The sequence below is a fragment of the Narcine bancroftii genome, chromosome 6 (genome assembly GCF_036971445.1).
Source record: "Narcine bancroftii isolate sNarBan1 chromosome 6, sNarBan1.hap1, whole genome shotgun sequence".
In the NCBI taxonomy this organism is placed as follows: domain Eukaryota; kingdom Metazoa; phylum Chordata; class Chondrichthyes; order Torpediniformes; family Narcinidae; genus Narcine; species Narcine bancroftii.
Window position 1 is genome coordinate 81121294 of NC_091474.1, and position 23188 is coordinate 81144481.

General features: G+C 42.6%; 1 long non-coding RNA gene across 1 annotated transcript; it reads right to left on the bottom strand.

Annotated features, from left to right (window-relative positions):
• Window positions 1-6136: 6136 nt before the first annotated feature.
• LOC138736273 (uncharacterized) lies at window positions 6137-7738 on the bottom strand. The gene is made up of 2 exons (XR_011340189.1): window positions 7548-7738; window positions 6137-6871 (listed from the first exon to the last, which is right to left on the bottom strand). It is a non-coding gene; the product is annotated as an uncharacterized lncRNA (long non-coding RNA).
• Between the last annotated feature and the right edge of the window lie 15450 nt (window positions 7739-23188).

Sequence of the window (23188 nt, forward strand, 5' to 3'; positions counted from 1 at the left end):
AAGCCAGTTCTGGGTGGGGTTGTGTGGCACATAATAGTTGCGAACCGGCCCCGCTTGTATCGCCACGAGAAGATGGCACTGTCAGGGGACGTCCTTGCCTCGTGGTTTTAATCCAGTGCGCAGCTCGGGCAGATGTTATGACGTCACCGCCTACACGGGGGTGGAGCTCAAGCTGCCCTTAAAGGGACGCACGCAGGATTTGAAATAAACAGTCAATGAGAACCCCCAACGTGGTGGCTGTGAGTTTCTTGCATCGTAGCTGCTGTACAGGGGTCAACTATCGATGATTATATACAGTAATTGGAACATTTTGGGTTGGCATCTTTTATCGAGATTAATTTCCTTGAGTTTCAATTCTGAGAATAACAAAGTGTTGGTCATTTCATTTTATGAACAAAAGTGCAAATCTGCTTCAGATAAACGTATTAAACCCAATGTTAAAAAGAGAGGTAAATTAATGTTGCATGTCTCTGATTTTAAAGAGATTGATTGCAGCCAATTATCTTCTTGTTCACAGAGAGAGAGAAATTGCTCCGTTCATCTTTCTGACTGCATGTGTTTACTTGGGTAGGAAGTCACGTAGGCTTCAGTTGCTCTTTATTTATTATCTGGCATTATTTGTAAAAGAACAGAGCTCTAATGCAAGTTGTGGTTCCTTGAATGTTGCCAATTTCCACCCTAAATCAATTACCGTTTGTAAAAGTCGACCTCATGTAAAAGTCAACCCCTATTTTTTAGCAAAAATGGCTGGAATTTTCTTCACAATAATGACTGTATCCTTAAATGGGTATTTACTTCCCTTTTCAGCGCCAGCGATCGGGACCGGGGTTTGAATCCCACGGTGCCTGTAAGGAGTTTGTACGTTCTCTGCGTGTCTGCGTGGGTTTTCCCAGGGGGGGGGGGCTCTGGTTTCCTCCCACCATTCAAAACGTACCAGGGGTTTTATGCTAATTGGGTGTAAATTGGGTGGCATGGACTCATGGTCTGTTACCGTGCTGTAGATCTAAATTTTTTTTAATTTAATTCTGTACGTACCATAAAATCACAGAAGCCTTAACACCACCCTTCATCTGCATGTCGTTGGCAGATATTAACTGTCACGGATAAGAACACAGAGTGGCCAAAAATCACTAACATTATATTAACCTATTACTAAGTCAATTTGAACCACTATCAAAAACTGGGACGAAATGCATTTACAGTACTTCACTATAAGTATCAGATCTCTGAATGGGTACTTCATTAGTGTAAAATTGCAGTATGTTAACACAACATGTGGTCTGCTTCCATTCACAGATGTAAACACAGTTGTGGAAGCAGCTAGGCTGATTCGGCCGAAATACATCGACGTGAATTTCAACCCCTCAAAAGTCGTATCTATGTTTTAGTTGACCTTATGAATTTAACATTAAAAAATAGTTGAGAAAATTCAACTTTTGTGCGAGTACATGGTATAGTTCTTCCTGTTTAATGACACTTGCCATGTGCTTAGCTTTTGCCACGTTTCCCTCCCTCACAAGTTACTACATATGGTAAAGACACTGTGGAGTGCAGTAGAACAGAGGGACCTGGGAATACAGATACATAATTCCCTGAAAATTGCATCACAGATAGAAAGGCAGCAGTAATCATCAAAGATCCACACCACCCAGCACATGCTCTGCTCTCACTGCTGCCATCAGGAAAGAGGTCTAGGTCTAGGGTTCAGGAACAGCTGCTCCCCCTCCACCATCAGACTCCTCAATAACAAACTCAATCAGGGACTCATTTAAGGACTCTTACTTATGCACTTTATTCATTTTCTTTTTGTTCTCTCTGTATTGCACAGTCAGTTTGTTCACATTCGTTATCTGTTTACAATTCTTTTATTTGTTTACATGTTTACGCTGTGCACAATTCTGCACTACCAATTCTGCTGCGCCCACAGGAAAAAGAATCTCAGGGTTGTATGTGATGTCATGTATGTACTCTGATAATAAATCTGAAATCTGAAATCAAAAGAAAGCTTTTGGCATATTGGTCTTCATCAATCAAAGTATTGAATACAGGTACTCCCCTACTTATGATGGTTTGATTTATGATTTTTCCAAGGTACGATTGTAACATAGCGTGACCGTCGTAAGGTAATCACAAACATTGTTGATTTTTCCAATAAAAATTGATAATTCCTCTCAGGTGAATTCTTTGTAGCCTCCTTGGTCAATCCCTTCTTTTACAGGGACGGATATAGCGTTGTCGGGAGAGAGCAGGGCAGTGAGATCAGTGTGGGGACTGATACAGGGCTGTCGGGAGAGAGTGGGGCAGTGTGGGGACTCATACAGTGGTGTTGGGCAAGAGTGGGGCAGCGGGATCAGTGTGGGGACTGATACAGTGATGTCAGGAGAGAGTGGGGCAGTGAGATCAGTGTGGGGACTGATACAGTGATGTCTGGAGAGAGTGGGGCAGCGGGATCAGTGTGGAGACTGACAAAGGGCTGTCGGTGTTATACAAGGTATACCTGTATTCTTTTTCAACTTGCAATGAGCTTGTTGGAAGGTAGCCCCATTGTAAAGTGTGGAGAGGTATAGGAGTTGAGAAGTTATGGTAAAGTTGTATAAGACATTGGTGAGGCCAAATTTAAAGCATTGTGTGCAGTTTTGGTCACCTAAATACAAGAAAGATATCAATAAGATAGAAAGAGTACAGAGAAGATTTGCTAGGATGTTGCCCGGACTTCAGGAACTAAGCTACAGAGAAAGGTTAAACAGATTTGGACTTTATTCCCTGGAGCGTAGAAGAATAAGAGGAAATTTTGATAGAGGTATTTCAGATTATGAGGGATATCGACAGAGTAAATGTAGATAGGCTTTTTCCACTGAGGGTAGGTGAGAACAAACCAGGGGATATGGGTTAAGGGTGAAAGGGGCAAGTTTAGGGGGAACATGAGGGGGGATCTTTTTTGCACAGACAATGGTGGGAGTGTGGAACGAGCTGCCAGCTGAAGTGGTGAATGTGGCCTCAATTATAAGATTTAAGAAGAATTTGGACAGATATGTGGATGGGAGGGGTATGGAGGCCTATGGACTGGATGCAAATCAGTGGGACTAGGCAGAAAAATGGATCGCCACACTAGAAGGGCCTGTTTCTGTGCTGTTATGTTCTCTAGTTCAATGGCCAAGTGAGTGGTTCAATAAAGTGCCTCGGGGCATCTGCCATGACACTTCTAAATTCCAAAAGTCATTAGTGGCAGACATATTAACACTAACACACTGCATTGTGTGGAATGGAAGAGCAGGGTGGTGATAGCCTGCATGAGGGTAGGTGAATGAATTAGATTTCTGCTCCGGCTTATTCATTTTGTCAGAGCCTCGAAAATATTGTAAAGAGCTCTTAGTTAAACCTCTTCAAAGCTTGTCATCAGTACTGCAAATTCATAAATTGTTTTGAAAGGGATTTATAGAGAACCTATATTAAAAGGCTAATCCTGATGAGCAATGAATGTTAAAAGGACTAACTTCCAGGTAAGAAGATAAGTATTAAGGTGAAATAATTTACCAGAGCAGATGTACAGTCAGTGAGATGGTTCAAGGGGTAATGAAGAACGAGGGACCCATCTCCACCTATGGCCTTTTGCCTGTGGGACTCCGCTCCTCCTCTCACCATTGTATGAAGGGCTCAGGCCCGAAACATTGGTGTTCTATCTTTATCTTTGCTATATAAAGAATCCTTCACGGCCTGCTGAGTTTCTCCAGCAATTTCGTGTAAACTACAATCACAGCGTCTGCAGACTTTGTTTAGAGCAGTGGTTTTCAAACGTTTTCCTTCCATTCGCATACCACCTTAAGTTATCCCTGTCATAGGGGCTCTGTGATTAGCCAGCGATTGCTTAAGATGGGATGTGAGTGTGAAGGGAAGATTGAGAATCACTGTTCCAGACCCAATTGTTACTGAAATATTTTGCTTGAGAAAAATTGTCACTGGCTCATTTCCTTTGGAGTTATGAAACTGTGCACTTAACGTGTCAATGTGTTGTGATATGTTGCTGCTCCGTGGATAAATGGCTGGCCTGCCCACTAATGACTCGACCCCATGTAACCCCTCCCCACTGTGACCTGGCCATAAAGGTCAACCTCACTGCCCCCTTCCATTCATTCGAGCATATGGAGTTGGGTCAGCCGAAATCTAATGTGTATTAAAGCCTATCGGTCCTCACTCAGTTTTTGGAGTCATTGATAGAGCATATCATAAGGAACGATTAAAACAGTGGTTTTCAAACTTTTTCTTTCCACTCGCATACCCTTACTAATCACAGAGCACCTATGGCATAGGGATTACTTAAAGTGGTATGTGAGTGGAAGGAAAAAGTTTGAAAACCATTGGTTTAGACCTATTACTAATGTTTCTTTCCAAAATAGAAATGGTTGACATTTTTTATCCATGAGATAATGCTAGTGCTGGTAAATCGAATATTTATTGTTCATTCGTTAACCTGTGCCTTTATATATTTTTACATTTCTTCCAACGTAGAAAGAGCTCTTTGGTCCATCAAAGCTATGCTACCTCTCAAAGCAATCCCAGGGATCCCAGTCCCCCATTTTGTTTGCCTTTAACCTACTTGTGATCGTACAGATTCTATCACCAATGTGTTTCTGTACATATGTACAGATGGTAGTGTAGGATGACTGTGATTGGCTGAGAGTGTAGCCACACCTACTGGCAGGTCTTAAAGGATTGCTCCTAGCCAGACCAGGTCATTCTGGACTGGCCGACATACTTGTGATATGCTCCAGTCTTGTAGTTAATAAAATCCTTGGTTTGGATCAACAAGTCTTTGGTTCTTTCAATGCACTCTACAATTTTATCACTTCCCCCTATTCCTTCTCCCCCAGGTCATGTGCTTGAACAGCACCACCCTATCAGCTCAGGCCAGACTGCTGACAACGGCGTTGGGGAATTGAGCGAAGCAGTGGCCGCACCCTACGGGCCTGCCGGCGACACGACTCCGGCGACCCCAATCCCGGTGCCACGGCAGTCACGCCGGATGGTCAGACCCCCTGACTGGTACAGCCCCTAACCTCCATCCACCCTGGGGTCGTTTCTCAATCAAGGGGTGAATGTGACAGTACAGATTCTATCACCAATGTGTATATGTACATATGTACAGATGGAAGTGTAGGATGACAGTGATTGGCTGAGAGTGTAGCCACACCTACTGGCAGGTCTTAAAGGATTGCTCCTAGCCAGACCAGGTAATTCTGGACTGGTCGACCTACTTGTGATATGCTCCAGTCTTTTAGTTAATAAAAGCCTTGGTTTGGATCAACAAGTCTTTGGTTTTTTCGACACGCACTACACTATTCTCTCCTTCTAATTCCACTCAATGCTCCTACCCATACCAAGGGGAAATAACCAATTAACTTCTCAACCAGTACATAGTCAAAGAGTCATAAAGAGATTTAGCATGATAACAGGCCTTTCATCTCACCCAACCCAAACTAAGCACCCATTTTGTTTTCCTCTCTGGGGTGCAGGAAGAAATTGAAGCATTCAGGATAAACCCACACAGCCACAGACACCACATGCAAACTCCACAAGGACAGCAGAAGTCAGGAATGAAGCCTAATCACTGATGCTGTTAGATAGCAATAGATTTCAGAGTTAAGAACCACTTATCATTGAAAAGTAATAAAATGTTTGGATGACCAAGTAAAGATGACAGATCTTCTTTCCAAAAGGATTAAAGTGAACCAGATGGATTTTTATAGAAATACAGATGCTTCATGATTAGTGTATCAGTTGGTGCAACGCTGTTACAGCGCCAGCGACCTGGGTTCGCTGGCTGTAAGGAGTTTGTACATTCTCCCTGTGTCTGTGTGGGTTTTCCCCGGGGCCTCCGGTTTCCTCCCACCCTCCAAAATGTTAGGTTAATCTGGGTGTAATTGGGTGGCACACGTTTAAATGGCCAGAACCAGCTTCCACCACGCTGTAAATAAAATTTTAATTTAAATTCACGCTGATCGATACTATCTTATTCTTTCCAGATCTATCTGAAGTTATATTCCCCGACCTGCCATGTTGAGATCTTAAATCACATCTTCTCAATCCAGACTTAAGGTGTACCCATACAACCATGATGCAACCATGTCCACTCACCCCATCAGAATCGGACAAGTGATTTTTATTTTATTATACACTCTGTCAGTGCAGTCTTCTACCCAGAGAGCAGTTATAACATTGTACTCATTGCCTGTTAGGATAATTAACGGAGATGATCAGAGCTTTTAATCAAGGACAGAATAGGCTCACAAGAGCCAAAGTAAAGAGTGGGAGATTGAGACCAGCTAGATTGCGTGACAAAGGATCGGCGTGGATTTGATCAGATGAATGGTCTCCTGTGCTGTGATTATTCAATGCTGACAAAATATCTTGGATTCCAATTTCTTAATATGTTGATTCAAAGTGTAAGATTGAAACAGGAAAAAGTTGATGGATCTCCTTCTCTGAACAATCAGTTGTTTTAATATAATAATGCAGTAGTGTCATTTCTCCTCACCTCCTCTCACTGATTTTGGATCCGCTGACTTTGATTTCTTGGTGTTATATTCCCCAGCCAGTCTGGTGAGATCTGAATTCACTTCTCTGTCTCGATCACCCATTCTCAGCGGGGGCTTCAGCTATTTCAGAGGGGTCGTGGACTGAAATCGTAATTTTTAAATGTATTCGGTAGAAGTATGGAAGGAATCATAACGGGTAGCACGATTAGCGTAGCAGTTAGCGCAATGTAGTTACACACCAGCGACCCTGGTTCGAATCTGGCACTGTTTGTAAGGAGTTTTTAATCTTCTCTCTGCATCTGCGTGGGTTTTCTCCAGGTGCTCAGGTTTCCCCCAACCTTCAAAACAAACAGGGGTTGTAGGTTAATTGGGCAGCATGGGCTAGAAGGCTGTATGATTAAATTTAAAATTTATAAAAATCACAGGGATGTGGGGCCATAAACTTTGAGCAGAGACCCAAGGGGGCCATCACCAAAAGAAAGGTTGAGAATGGCTGGGCTAGACTTCTGGTCTGGAAACCATGAGACAACCTCGTATGTACCTATTGAGTTAATGATTCCTGCCCCTTTGTTGCCCAGCCCTGTGTTTACCTCGTGTATCTATGTGGTGCAGTCTAGCATTCTGCAAGATCAGCAGCTTCAAAGGGCAACAGGAAATTAGAGAGAAGTAATTCAACCCTTTCTGTTTACTGTGGCCACGAGACCCCCTCCGTTAACACAGCCTAAGGAGGAGGTTTTAATTAAAAAGATTGACAATAAGGTGGCATATTGCTATAATCTGCGGTGCTCGTCTACTGGAAAATGACTTAACCTTTGTCTTGGTTGCCGTGGCAACTAATGGACCTGATTATACCAGTGTGCGTGGTAGCTTTGCTATATTTTTAATGGCCCAGCTAAGATAACAGGGGAGATTAAAGTCTTATCTAGGCAGTTAAACAGCAACTCTTCATTTCTGATGTATTTGTGGAGAGAGGATACTCTTCCTCTCTGCCCCCAAAGCGCACGGATTAATTACCGTCATCCATCCTGTGGCACACTGGCCTCGACCAGCCAGATCTCAGCTCCCCTATTGATTGGAAATGGAGCATCAAGCTTGCTGCTTTAAGTGGGATAATATCCATAATGGTTTTTAATCCAAAGGACTCAGCACCTGTTCTTCAGCCCCTCCCCATCATTTTCATGATGACATTTAGACATTAGGGAGCTTTCCCATCACAGCTGCGTCCAAGGGCAATTGTGAGCACACAGGGCATCGTTAACAATGATTGATCACAAGATATAGGAGCAGAAGTCAGCCAAGGGGTTAAACACGAAAGTCTGAAGACACCATGGTTGAAGTAAAAACACAATGCTGGAGAAACTCAGCAGGCCAAACAGCATACTTTATGGATCAAATACGTTTTGGGCTTAAAGTATGAGCAAAAATGTAGGCAGGCGTCTGAATTAAATGGTAGAGGGGCAGGGGGAAGAGCACGGTCCCACAGGCAGGAGGTAAGAGTTGAATGAGGGAGGTAGAGCACACCAGCAATCAGGGGGAGGGGTAATGTCTCTGTGAATGGAGAGGAAAGGGGGTGGAGAACTGGAGGAAAGGAGACAGAAGGAAAGGACAGAGACTGGGGAGTGGACTAGCAGAATCCAGAGAAGTCAATGTTAATGGCATCCGATTGGAGAGTGCCCAGATGGAAAATCAAGTGTTGTTCCTCCAATTTACAGAGAGACTTGCCTTGACAGTGCATGAAGCCATGGCCAGACATGAAGTAGGCTAATCGGCCCATCGAGCATGTACCACTGTCTGGGGTGTTAACTTGCTTTCGCAGTTAAGAAATAAAGTCACTCATAACAGCAATATGGATCAGGGTAACAGAACATTTATTTCCTGTCTTTTTACTTTCTGTCGTCGTCCCAGGCAAGATGCTTGCTGCAGAAAGTGCCCCTGAAGTGGCTTTCACCCAGACCTCTCAGTGCTGGCCTGATGTGATGGTGCAACAAGGTGCTCCACCCAGTGGCTTCATTCAGAAGTACTTCAAATGTGACAACTGACTTCACAGTTCAAGGCCTGAGACACATTCTTATTCCCAAACCTCAAGGGCATCACCAGTTCGTAACCCACCATCAGAAAAGGTCAACAAGGGTGTGAAATAGGAAAGCCTGCAGGCACTGTGATCGTAGTAAATATGTAAAAGTACTGGAGAAGTTCAGCAGATCCCATAGCATACACAGGAGATAAAGCTGTATAACCAACATGTTTGCAGTCATTCTTTTCATACATTGTTGGGTGTATTTATATTTCTTGGGTGGTACATTGGATACAAAGGAGATTGGCTGGTTTATATCCCTCTGATATTATGTGGATTTAATAAAACATGGATTAAAGTGAACTGACAAAAGCAAAAAGCAGGTGTGCACTGTTTAAATTGTGTTATTTGGGGAGGCGATATACAAAGAGACATGGTGCCCTTGTACACGAGTCAACAAAAGCAAACACAGGTGCAGCGCATGTTTATAAAGGTAAATGGTTAGCAAGATGATTTGAGTACAGGAACCAAAGTTGTCTGCAGTGATTAGCCAAGGCATCAACGGTTATGGGGAGAAAGCTGGGTAATGGGACTGAGTGGAGAGATGGATCAGCTCATGAATAAATGGTGGGGCAGACTCAATGGTCTATTTCTGTGCCTTTGTCTTCTGGGTGGTAGTGAAACCAATGTGGAGTATTACAGTCAAACCTCTGGTATCCAGGACCCATGGGGATTGGTAGATGCCAGATAAGTGAATTTTCCGGTTGTTTGAGGTTGCGTGTTGCCAAATGCTGAACTAACCACTAGTTTTAATGCTATTTTTAAACATTCACATTTTTTATCCATTTATTTTCTGATTTTTTTTGAGGCTGCCAGTTGATTGAATTCAGAATATTGGGGATTTCACTGTATTGTCATGGCTGTCCCTTGAGGTCGAGGATGATGGTCTTCGTTCCTATGGGCTCTCAAGTGGCTTATGAGCCCCATCTTGGAAAATAACCCACTGAGTGAAGACACCTGTGCGTATATTTGTTAAGATGTACTTGATGTTGCACTCCAAGAAGCACATAATAACGAATTCCACGACGATTAGAGCTGATGGATTTGTTGCAGTCTTCGTCTGCCTTCACAGCCATTGAGTTCAGAGTAACTTCATCCGCCTGTTCCACCATTGAAAACTTGGTTGCATTGTTCTTTGTCAGGACCCTCACCCTCGACCTTACCACCATGGGTAATCCTACCAGGATCAGAGCTCCCGACAGCAACACTCTTCGGATCTCAGGATCACACAAGCTTCTCTGTCATGACAAGGTGACAATCCACTGTATATGTAGTTATAGAGTCCTTAGCTAAGAAAGGATACCCTTGCCATAGAGCGAGTGGAGTGCAGGTTCACCAGATGGTTCCTGGGCCAACATGACTGTCAGAGGAGGATTGAAAATGAGAGATCTAATAGAAGCTTACATATTGATAAGGCATACAGACTGAATGCAGGGAGGATATTTCCCCACTTAGAATGGGTAAACCCTCCCCTCCATCGAGAACATCCACAGGGAATGCTACCATCAGAGAGCAGAAGCAATCGTCAAAGATCCACACCACCTAGCACACCTTGTTCTCACTGATACCACTAGGAAAGAGGTTATTAGTGAACCAAGTCTCACACCACCAGGTTCAGGAACAGCTGCTGCCCCTCCACCATCAGACTCCTCAATGACAAACTCAATCAGGGTCTCATTTAAGGACTTGTATTTTTGCACTTTATTGATTTTTTTCTCTCTGTATTGCACAGTCAGTTTGTTTACATTTCCTTATTTGTTTACATGTGTAAATTGAGTGCAGTTTTTTTGCACCACTATTAAGTAGTCATTCTGTCTTGCCCACAAGAAAAAGAATCTCAGGGTTGTATGTGATGTCAAGTGGTGGGAGTGTGGAACGAGTTTCCATCTGACATGGTAAATGGAGGGTTATAGAATGGGTGCAGGTCAGTGGGGCTAGCGGTGTGATGTTTTCAGCGCAGACTGGAGGGGCTGAATGGCCTTTTCTCTGTGCTGCAGTGTGCTCTAGTTCTATGGTTCATGAATGTACGCTGTCATTCTAGATCTATGAATTCCTTGTTTTCGTATTCCCTTTTGCAATAAACATAGCTGAAATAAACTTAATAGATCTATTACAAATCAAAATCAAACTAAAGAATATCGAGCAGTGATTTTCAACCTTTCTCTTTTCACTCACACACCACTTTAAGTATTCCCTATGCCATCAGCGCTCTATGATTAGTAAGGGATTGCTTAAGGTGGAATGTAGGTGGAAAGAAAAAGTTTGAAAACCACTGCTATGCGCTCGGTTTCAGAACTCCAAAGGAAATGGGCCAATGACAATTTTTCTCAAGCAAAATATTTCAGTAACAATTGAGTCAAGGGCAGTGATTTTCAACCTTCCCTTCCCACTCACATCCCACCTTAAGCAATCCCTTACTAATCACAGAGCACCGATGGCACAGAGATTACTTAAGGTGGGATGTGAGTGGAAAGAAAAAGGTTGAGTACCACTGGTATAGAGCAATGACATGGAAATCAGATTCACATTTGGGAATGGACAAATGGCAGGTTGAAATACATCATTTTATACCTCGAGAGAAGATTACATATAATTTAAGAAATAAATATGAATTTTTTTTTAATCTGGTGCCCATATTTATATAATATAGATATTAGTTTATGAAAGGTATCCCCTGAACCTCAGAGAAACTTATCAACTCCTTGGAATTCAGAATATGATGTAAAGGCTGAATGTAGTGAAATTTTAGTAACCAGATGGGTTTCTTTTTACCTTTCTTCTTTCTTTCTCTTTTCTTTTTCCTTCTTTCTTTTTGTTTTTCTGGTCTTTGAGGTTATTGTTTGGGGAGGGGGGTGAAGGGGCAGGAGGGTAAATAATAGCCTGTGTTATTGATTTGAGATGTACAATGGATATTTTTCTGTATTTGGACATTAATGCATGTATGGAATTTTGTTTAAACATTCAAAAAAATGCAGGTACTCTTGTCAATTAAATCTGAAATCTGAACAAGGAATCACTGCCCCAGGTGAAACAGCAAGAGATTTAGGACTGAGATAAGGAGAAATTTCTTCACTAAAGGAGGGTAGTGAATCTGTGCAATTCACGACCACAGAAGGCTTTAGAGTTAAGGAAATTGAAAAAATATTCTACATGTAAAAGACATCAAGGCAGACAACTCTACAGCTGTGAATATATTTTTACTTTTGGACACAAATTTGATTCCATTAGGAAGAATCCAATGGGAAAAGAGGAAATGCGGAGAGAATGACGACCATTGACAGCAGGACAACCCATATTTAACACCTCATTCGAAGCAGCAAGATAAATCTTACACCTCCTCTGATGGATGTCTGACCTGATTTGACTTATTATTTAATATTCTACTCCTTTGCAAAGCAAAGTGTAATGGGTTAGTTAACTAATTAACTTAATTGGCCCATTCAAACCAGTAATTTTTCTCCAGGCACAATGTGTTTTAAGTGCCATGAATCATGCAAATATTCGGATTGGGAAAGTGACTTCACTCCATGTGAGCCCTGCGAACAATTGCCTCTGAGCAGTGACCAGTTGATGCGAGGATACTCCCTCGACACCCCAACAATTTTAATGATCATTTACTTCCTGCCAACTGATTTATTAAACCATCGGGCTGCTGCATGTCGGAAACCATACACTCTCTGAACTCGCCTTGCATTCAAGGGCGAAAATTCATGTCTGTTTTGAAGTCAATGAAGCTGGTCTTCAGCAGAACAGTGAGAAAAAGCAGGTGATTCTCTGCTGCTTTCAAGCAAGAGACCAAGGACAAAATTTTATCTCACAGATAATGAATTACCTTAATTCCTGCCGAAATTTTGCTCATAGGTTACGTATCTGTAATACACTGTTTGATTTGCTGAGTTGCTCCAGCATTGTGTTTTCACTTCAATCACAGTGTCTGCAGACTTCCATGTTTTGATCTTACTGAATCCTGCTTGACACCCTTTGCAACACAACCTCCAAACCCATATCATGGTTGAAATTTCACTGCACTAAAGTAGTCTTTTTCTTTGGCTTGGCTTTGCGGACGAAGATTTATGGAGGGGGTAAATGTCCACGTCAGCTGCAGGCTCGTTTGTGGCTGGCAAGTCTGATGCGGGACACGGTTACAGCGGTTGCAGGGGAAAATTGGTTGGTTGGGGTTGGATGTTGGGTTTTTCCTCCTTTTTTTGTCAGTGAGGTGGGCTCTGCGGTCTTCTTCAAAGGAGGTTGCTGCCCGCCGAACTGTGAGGGGCCAAGATGTACGGTTTGAGGCGATATCAGCACATTGGCAGTGGTCAATGTGGCAGGCATCAAGAGATTTCTTTAGGCAGTCCTTGTACCTCTTCTTTGGTGCACCTCTGTCACGGTGGCCAGTGGAGAGCTCGCCATATAACACGATCTTGGGAAGGTGATGGTCCTCCATTCTGGAGACGTGACCCACCCAGCGCAGCTGGATCTTCAGCAGCGTGGACTCGATGCTGTCGGCCTCTGCCATCTCGAGTACTTCGATGTTAGGGATGAAGGTGCTCCAATGAATGTTGAGGATGGAGCGGAGACAACGCTGGTGGAAGCGTTCTAGGAGCCGTAGGTGATGCCGGTAAAGGACCAATGATTCAGAGCCAAACAGGAGTGTGGGTATGACAACGGCTCTGTATACGCTTATCTTTGTGAGGTTTTTCAGTTGGTTGTTTTTCCAGACTCTTTTGTGTAGTCTTCCAAAGGCGCTATTTGCCTTGGCGAGTCTGTTGTCTATCTCGTTGTCGATCCTTGCATCTGATGAAATGATGCAGCCGAGATAGGTAAACTGGTTGACCGTTTTGAGTTTTGTGTGCCCGATGGAGATGTGGGGGGGCTGGTAGTCAAGATGGGGAGCTGGCTGATGGAGGACCTCCGTTTTCTTCAGGCTGACTTCCAGGCCAAACATTTTGGCAGACTTCCTCAGGACCTTCGTGATGCCATCATCATCACCCTGTACAAAAACAAAGGCGAGAAATCAGACTGCTCAAACTACAGGGGAATCACGCTGCTCTCCATTGCAGGCAAAATCTTCGCTAGGATTCTCCTAAATAGAATAATACCTAGTGTCGCCGAGAATATTCTCCCAGAATCACAGTGCGGCTTTCGCGCTAACAGAGGAACTACTGACATGGTCTTTGCCCTCAGACAGCTCTAAGAAAAGTGCAGAGAACAAAACAAAGGACTCTACATCACCTTTGTTGACTTCACCAAAGCCTTCGACACCGTGAGCAGGAAAGGGCTTTGGCAAATATTAGAGCACATCGGATGCCCCCCAAAGTTCCTCAACATGGTTATCCAACTGCACAAAAACCAAAAAGGTTGGGTCAGATACAGCAATGAGCTCTCTGAACCCTTCTCCATTAACAATGGCGTGAAGCAAGGCTGTGTTCTCGCACCAACCCTCTTTTCAATCTTCTTCAGCATGATGCTGAAACAAGCCATGAAAGACCTCAACAATGAAGACGCTGTTTACATCCGGTACCGCACGGATGGCAGTCTCTTCAATCTGAGGCGCCTGCAAGCTCACACCAAGACACAAGAGAAACTTGTCCGTGAACTACTCTTTGGAGACGATGCCGCTTTAGTTGCCCATTCAGAGCCAGCTCTTCAGCGCTTGACGTCCTGTTTTGCGGAAACTAAAGTAGTACACTGTGTAAAATTGTTAGAAAAGTACAGTAAAGCATCATACTTATGTGATATAAGTGTACAATGGCAGATTAGTTATCATAGTGTGTTAGATGAGATCAGAGGTTTTTGCCATATCCTGGGGTGGCATGGTAAACACCAGCGACCTGAGTTCGAATCAGACACTGTCTGTAAGGAGTTTGTACATTCTCTCTGTGTCTGCGTGGGTTTCCTCTGGGTACTCCGGTTTCCTCCCACCCTCCTAAAGTGAACGGGGCTAATTGGTGAATTTGGGCGGCACAGGTTCATCAGCCTATTTTCGTGCTGTATCTCAAAATTAAAAATTAAATGTGCAGGTGCGCTGAAATTCTTACTTGCTGCAGTCACACAGGTACCCAGGGTACACCAACTACGGTAAGATGAAATAAGTTACCCCAACATACCAAGATAGAAAAAGGCAAAATAAAAATAAAAGCATCCATTAATAAATATTCACAGATGCAGTTCATGCAAGGAAAAAAGTAATGTTTCATTCGTGCACACAAATCTTTTTGTGGTGTCAGGGAGGTTTACGGTTTAAATTAGGGTAGTAAAGGGAGTTTGTTTCTCTTTTCCCAGACACTGCCAATTCCTTGTGCTCCTGCACACTTGCTTACATCACTAAACCAGGGACAAGTTTCCCCTTTACATTAGATCCTTACCACACCTGCCTTATCCCACTGGTTCCAATCTACCCCGTGCTCCATTTTGTCATTGACTCCCCCTTTCAAACACCTTCATTGATCTCTCCTCGTCATCTTTGTCACCTATCAGTTTATTTCTTACAGCAGAGATTAACCATTTCTCTGCATAAAGGAGTCCCTGATTGAGTTTATTCTTGAGGAGTTTGATGGTGGTGGGGTAACAGCTTTTCCTAAACTGAGAACTGAGCATGACTTGGGTGATGTGGATTCTTGATGAATCCTGCTGCTCTCCATCAGCAGTGTTCTCGATGGTGGGGAGTTTTACCCGTGATGTTCTGGGCTGTGTCCACTACCTTTTTTAGGGATTTACGCTCGGGGGGGTATTGGTGAAGCAGCCGGTCAGCACATTTTCCACCACACATCTGTAGAAATTTGACAGTGTTTCTGATGTCATGTCAAACCTCTGCAAACTCCTGAGGAAGTAAAGGAGTTGAGGTGTTTTCTTCATGATGCCATTAGTATTGGGTCCAGAAAAGTTCCTCCAAGATAGTGACTCCCAAGAACATAAATTTGCTCATCTTCTCCACCTCTGATCCCCCAATGATCATTACACCTCTTGCTTTCCCTTCCTGATGTCAACAATCAGCTCCTTGGTTTTCGTGACATTGAGTGCAAGGTTGTTATTGGTGCACCATTCAGCCAAGTTTTCAATCTTCCTCCTGTACGCTGACTCATTGACCCTTTTCAAACAACCCACTATGAATCTGTGGTATTGTCAGCTAATTGGCAGATGATGCTGTCGTACTGAGCCACAGGATGAGTGCACTTTGCTATTAACGTTGAGATTTAGAAATTACTCAGACATTCACTTCAAACCAAAAACTGCCCTTAATGTAAGAGGAACTTCACATTTATTTGGAGCTGCTGATCCATTGTTTTCTAGCAAATTCAGACTGATTATTCTGGTGAACACAGCTGGTGGAAACAATAGAAAGACTTTACAACCTCAGAGCCTCCCAAAACACTTTTACGGACAACTGAACACTTAGTGTGAATTGTAATCATTGCTGTAATGTACAAAATATGGAGAATCCCACAAATAGCAATTAAGCCAATTGCCAGGTCATCTGTTTTTTCACTTTCTGGTTGAGGGTTAAGTGTTGGTTAGCACATCGGAAGAACCTTCACTTCATTATAAATAGTGCCATGGGATCTTTCACATCCAACAGAGAGGGCAAACAAATCCTCATTAACAGTGCAGCCCAAATTGCAGTTTTTTTTTACCACTATCTAGTCCAACTAAGAGTAAAAGCACAAGAAGCATTGTAGCATAAAGAGCATAAGAAACTGGAGCAGGAGTCAGCCATCCGGCCCATTGAGCCTGCTCCACCACTCAATGTAGTCATGGCTGATCTGATGATAGGCTCATCTCCACCCGCCTCCCTTTTCCCCTATATCCTTTAATTCCATTACTATGTAAAAAATCTATCCAAGCTTGTCTTAAGTATATTCACTGACGTCGCGTCCATGGCTTCAATGGGCAGCGAATTCCACAGATTCACCACCCCCTGGGAAAAACAGTTCCTCCTCATCTACATCCCTAAATCTACTCCCCTGGATCTTGAGGCTATGTCCCTTAGAACTCATGAAAGATTGGCAATGCAGACTTGGCATCATGGGGAGGGGGTGGTATTTGCTACCCAGATGAGCTATAATGCCCCGCCCCCACCTGCAGCATTAACGTCACTAGGGGCTTATGGACTGGGTGACGCCATCAGAGGGGATGTCATCAAAATGAATAATGTGGTTTTATCTCCACATGCTATAAGCACACGCTGGAGAGAAGGCGACGGCGCAGCAGATGACAGGGATGGCACCTGCTCCCCACTGAGTGAATTCTTGAACAGCAATTTGTGCCCCTCCCCCCCACCACGGTTACCCGAATGCCCCCTGATTAGATCTCTTCTGATGCCAACTCTGAATAAAACAGTGACCAGTTACTGCAAAACGTGCAAGAAAATTGTTAACCCCATGTTTCGAAGAGTTTAATGATTTTGTTACATGGTTACATTATTTGGATGAAGCAAAAACTGTTCTTCCAAAATTACCAGCAAACTGTGAAAAGGGGGGTCTATTTTTGAAGTAGGTAATTTTAAACATAAGAGGCAAAATCAACCCTTTGCTCCTGCTGTCGAGCAGAAGGGTTTCTTCTTCCTCCAGGGAAATTCGTATTGATGACTAAAATGATTCATGACTGTCCAGACAGATAAAAGCTTAATCCACATAACATGACCAAAGCTTTTAATGGACCCATTCAGAAGTGGCTTTCTGTGTAAAAGCAACATTTTTAGTAAAGGAAAAATATATTCAATCAGAAATTTTAAATCCTTTTGGTTTCTCCCTTTGATTGTGCTTCACTCCCTCCACCCATCATCTACCAAGATCATTGTCTGAAGAGGGTGCCCAAAATCAATGAAGACCCCTTCCACCCTGCAAACAGCATCTTTCAGTTGTCCCATCGAGAAAGGAGTATCAGAGCTCCACCAGGCTGAGAAACAGCTTCTTCCCACGGACAGTGAGAATGTAGAACAACCAAAGGAACTGCTCACACTGACCCTCCGAGACTCTCATGTGCACAAAACAATAGTTATTTATTTGTATAGATGAAATACTTGCCTTGCATATGCATGTCTGTATGTATGTGTGTGGTGAGAGTAAAACTCAGAAGTCTATAGACACCTTGGTTGAAGTAAAAACACAATGCTGGAGAAACTCAGTCGATCAAACAGTGTCTTTTATAGATCAAAGATACATAACCAATGCTTCATGTGTGGTGTCTGGTGGTGTGTCTGCGTGATTTGCACTGAGGACCGGAGAATGCTGTTTTGTCGGGTTGTACTTGTGCAATCAGATGACAATAAATTGGACTTGTTTTGACTCCTGCTCTCCTCCACAAGGGATATCAAATTAAAATCCAATTCCAAAGGTTGATATTGGCATTAAAGATTCCTTGGCCTTACTTGAAGAGAGCACCAAGTGTCATCGCCATTGCTTCTTCCCCTACCACTGTTACCAAAAATATACAACTGACCAGAATCTCACAGCTGCTTTTAACAACTGGCTATGCATTAGGCACCTTGATTTGTCAATATGGAAATAATACATTGTTTATGTAGTTAATTGCATGTGGCATACAAAATGTCTAACAGAGGTGGGAAACCTTTTAATTTTTATTTCAATATACTGCACATTAACAGGCCATTTCAGCCCATGAGTCCATGCCACCCAATTAACTCATGGGCTGAAATGACCTGTTAATGTCTAAATTAAAAATTAAAAGGTTGCCCATCCCTGCTAGAAATATGGCTGCCATTTGTCCTCGTGTAACAGTTGATACTGTCCAAAAGTCATTCCCCTATTTTTATCCCCGCCCACCCAGAGCTTCAGACGTCCCGACTGTGGACTCTTGCCTTGGCTCTGGCCATCTACCCATTCGAGCTCCTGATGCCTCGAAAATTGACTTACAATTGGGCCATGGCCATCCACCTATCTGAGCTACTGATCCCTTGAAAGACGCAGGTACTTATCACAGTCAAAAGTAGTATGCATGTAATCGTCGACACCCTAAATTTTTCCCTAAAAAATTGGTCCACAAAATTACACTATTGCATGAGTATATACAGTCGTAAGCTTCTGCTAGTGTGCAATGTTGCAATCTTAAATAAGATGGGCAGGTTTCCAAAATTAAATTATTGCCTGTTCTACACTAGGATCTGTCTCACACTCAGTCCGTACAATAATGAAGTTCACATACCTCACGTAAAGAATAAGAGGGAAGGTACAATCAGTTAATCAGTGACATGCAACCATTCACAGGGATACTTATGATGTTTCCATATTTGTTTTACAACTAGTTCACCCTGAACTAAGCAAAGGACCTTATTCTTGTATCTTAGAACAATAGAATCTGTTGTGTGCAGGCAAATGAGATCATTGTAACTCATTACTTATCTGCTGGCTGTTAAGGATGTTGGTGCAAGAAGTTTGGAAGGTTGAGCCTATGGTACATGACTCTGGGACAAGGATAGGAAATATGGAAATGTCAAGAAGAAAAAAAACAAAAGTGGGTGGTTTGAAAATGTACAAAGATATAACATCAAGGGATGAAGGGCCTGTCAAGTTCTATGTTCTCTAACAAATATAACTAAATAAAATGACATGAGATTTTTGGCATTCCTGATGAAGGGCTCAGGCCCGAAACATCAACAACCTATTGCATTCCACGGATTCTGCATGACCTGCTGTGTTAATCCAGCACGTTGGTGTATTGTATTAGATCACGCTGAAAGGAATTCAAGGCAGGCAGCAGAAATATCATAGATGGGAAATATGACAAGGCATAAAAAGAAATTGTTATTGTGGGGCAGTTAAACTCATTCTTCGAGGCTTTTACAGATAAGAATGCTGAAAAATAAACAGTGGTGATTACTGACTGGGAAATTGTTAATACAGGTAACTCTGTACAAACATACTGGTGATGTCTATCAAAGCCAAATGTTTACAGTAAAACCCCTGATATCCGGCACCTATAGGAGTTAGTAGATGCCAGATAAGTGGATTTTCCAGTTGCTTGAGGTTGTGTGACTGGCAAACTAACAGTGAGGCATGTGTATTTTAAATTTCCATATTTTTTACCTTTTTATTTTCCACAATTTTATTTGCCAGTTGCTCAAGGCTGCCGTTTGCTTGAATTCTGGATGACAGGGATTTTACTGTTGTTCAACCAAGCATATCTGAAATATTTCACTATTTCAAGATCTATGCTCTTGACCAGGTGCCAGGAAAGGCATTGAGAATCACATTGTCAAGGAGAAACTGACAAGATGGAATAATTTGGAATATTCTTGAACCGAGCATTGAACTGATTAATGTGCAATGGGCTAAACTCTTCAACGACTCTTATTTACGAGAACACGGAATTGCCATTTCAATAGAAATGGCACCGAGACTCCTTAAATGTCATCTCAAAATACAATCTGTGAGTTTATTGGCAAAACTGCAAGTCAGTAATGGCAATGTCAACCTTATCTACTCCCAAAAATCCTGATTACACAAAGTAAAACATGAAAGTCTGCAGACACCGTGGTTGAAGTAAAAACATAATGCTGGAGAAACTCAGCAGATCACACAGTCTATTTTATATAGCAAAGATAAAGATACATAACCAACATTTCAGGCTTGAGGCCTTCATCAATAGAATTCAGTGGAATTCGCTGCCCATTGAAGCAGTGGAGGCTACTTCAGTGAATGTATTTAAGACAAGGTTGGATCGAATTTTACATAGTCAAGGAATTAAAGGATATGGGGAAAAGGCAGGTGGATGGAGATGAGCTGAGCATCAGATCAGCCATGATCACATTGAATGGTGGAGCAGGCTTGTCCTGCTCCAATTTCTTATGTTCTTATCGAAGTGTCATACCTTAATGAAAGGCTCAAGCCCAATAATGTACCATCAATAAGTTGTGAAACTGATAGGCTTTTATTAATTATAGACTGGAACAGCCATCAACCTCATTGACTGATCAAGGCAGAGTGAAATGGGGACCATGCAAAGGACTATGGGAAAAATTGGTTTCAGGAGGCGTGTCCACCCGGCAGCAGCCAATCATAGCACGACAGTGGTTGACCACACCTGAAATATATTTTTATCTTTGCTATATAAAGTACACTGTTTTAACTGCTGAGTTTCTCCAGCATTGTGCTTTGACTGAATATACCAAGTTTAAATGTGGCTCCATGGAAACCCGAGAAATGAAAAGTCTATGGTTTACATGATGCAAAAGGCAAGGAGCCCATTTACTATTGTCAAGGAAACCATGAAGCATTCAAGTGCTCATTTAAAGCAGACCACTTTTATTATTGTAATAAACTTGGACATGTAAACAAAACATTGCTGACTATCACTTCAGCCCATGGTTTGCTTGGAGGCAAGACATGCTCTGACATACAGTGTTCTGAATACTACAAAAATGAAGTAAAATATTGAGGAAGATGTGTGGAATTGTAAGTAGTCAGATCTCAGATTTATTGTCAGAGAACATACATGACATCTCATACAACCCTGAGGTACTTTTTCCTGTGGGCCAGGCAGAATTACCGCTTATTGGCAGTGCAAAAAAAACTGTACTCAAAGTATACATGTAGGCAAATAAGAAATGTAAACAAACTGACTGTGCAATACAGAGAGAAAAAAATCAATAAAATCAGTAAAAGTCCTTAAACAAATCCATGTTTGAGTTTGTTGTTGAGGCGTCTGATGGTGGAGGGGGAGCAACTGTTCCTCAGCCTGGAGGGGCGAGTTGTGTGGCACCTAGACCATTTTCCTGATGGCTGCAGTGAGAACAGAGTGTGTGCTGGATGGTGTGGATCCTTGATGATTGTTGCTGCTCTCTGATGCCAGTGTTCCCTGTAGATGTTCTCTATGTTGGAGAGGGTTTTGCCTGTGATGTCCTGGGCTTTACGCTTAGGAGTTTTGATATGCCAATATACCTATGTCTTGAGAAAGGATGAGTTCAGTTAAACTAAACTGTCAGGACATGGCAATGAGTATGGATACTGCAAGAGAGCATTTAGTAATGGGCTGATACTCACAGGTCCAAGTCCTGTTCACAAAGGGAATGTCCTGTAATGCACATACTCTGGAGAACACTGAAAGGAAAGAGATGCAACAGACGCAGAGCAAGCGCCGGGTGAGCTATTGCAGAGATTGCAATAGAATCGGCTCAGTTGTTTCAGATATGCAACAACAGAAATATATGGATGCTGGTTAAAGCAATAAGATTTCAAGGGAAATTGGAAGTGAAGGCTCAAGGCTTTCCAATGCACATGAAGAATGTGGACCAAGCGGAAAGATTCCGAGAACTCCAGAACCTTTCAGAAAGACCCCCTTGGACTTGGTTGAGCTTTAAGGAGACAGAAACAAAGGCAGTGAGATACGTTGAGCCGAAATGATTCAGGGAACTACAACAAATGATCTGAGATCTCATTGCAATGTGGAAAGGTTGAAAGATGTGCATAAAGCGTGAAGCAATGTACACCAGAGCCTGAGCTATCAATGACTAACACCCTGCAGGACCATTGTGGAAGAGTCTGTCCTTGCCCAGATGTTTGCTCACTTTGGAGATTTTGAGAGGTGTTAGCCAGTTACAGAAGGACGTAGACTGAGAGAAGAATGCATGACGTTATTGGGACACAAAACAAACGTCAAATTGGTTCAATGAAATGGAGGCTGATTGAGCAGACATCATCAGTGAAGCCCGTTTAGCATAGTGGTTAGCGTAACGGTGTTACAGCACCACTGACCAGGGTTTGAATCCGGCCCTGTCTGTAAGGAGTTTGTACTTTCTCCCTGTGAAGGTACTTCTGTTGTCTACAGCCTGCCCTCTCTTGTGTTAGTACGCCAGTGGCTACACCTCCTTTCGCATTGGTATATAGGTCAAATGGCTTATTTAGGTCGGGTAAAGCCAACACTGGGGCACTAATAAGGCGCTGTTTCACCAAGTTAAAATCTTTAATCTCTTCCTCTGTCCAGACAACAGCTTCGCCCCCTAGAATCGTGAGTTTATCATAGAGAAATCTGGCCAGGGTAGAATAATTTTCAATCCAGATTCTACAGTATCCCACTAAACCAAGGAATTTCCTAAGTTCTTGGGCATTCTTGGGAGGTGGGATCTGTAAAATACCACGTATCCTCTCTGGACTTATTTTCCTAGTTCCCTGACTTACCAGATGACCTAAGTATTTAACTTCTGTTTGAACAAATTGTAATTTGGATTCGCTCACCCTGAGACCCTTATTCTCCAGAAAATTCAAAAGTTCAACAGTATACTGTTTAACTAATTCGTACGTTTTCCCGTAATTAACAAATCATCAACATATTGTATCAACTGACAATTCTCTCTCCGAGGAGCCTCATCTAATATTTGTTCTAAGACCTGGCCGAATAAATTTGGTGATTCTATAAAGCCCTGGGGAAGGACCGTCCAACGGTATTGATTCTTGCGTCCAGTAAAAGGATTTTCCCATTCAAAGGCAAACATGTCTCTGCTCTCTGTTGCTAACGGACAGGTCCAGAAAGCATCTTTGAGGTCAATCACACTAAACCATTTACTATGGGGATCGATTTTACCCATTATTGTAGGGATTAGGTACAACCGGGTGACGGGTGAGAATAATTT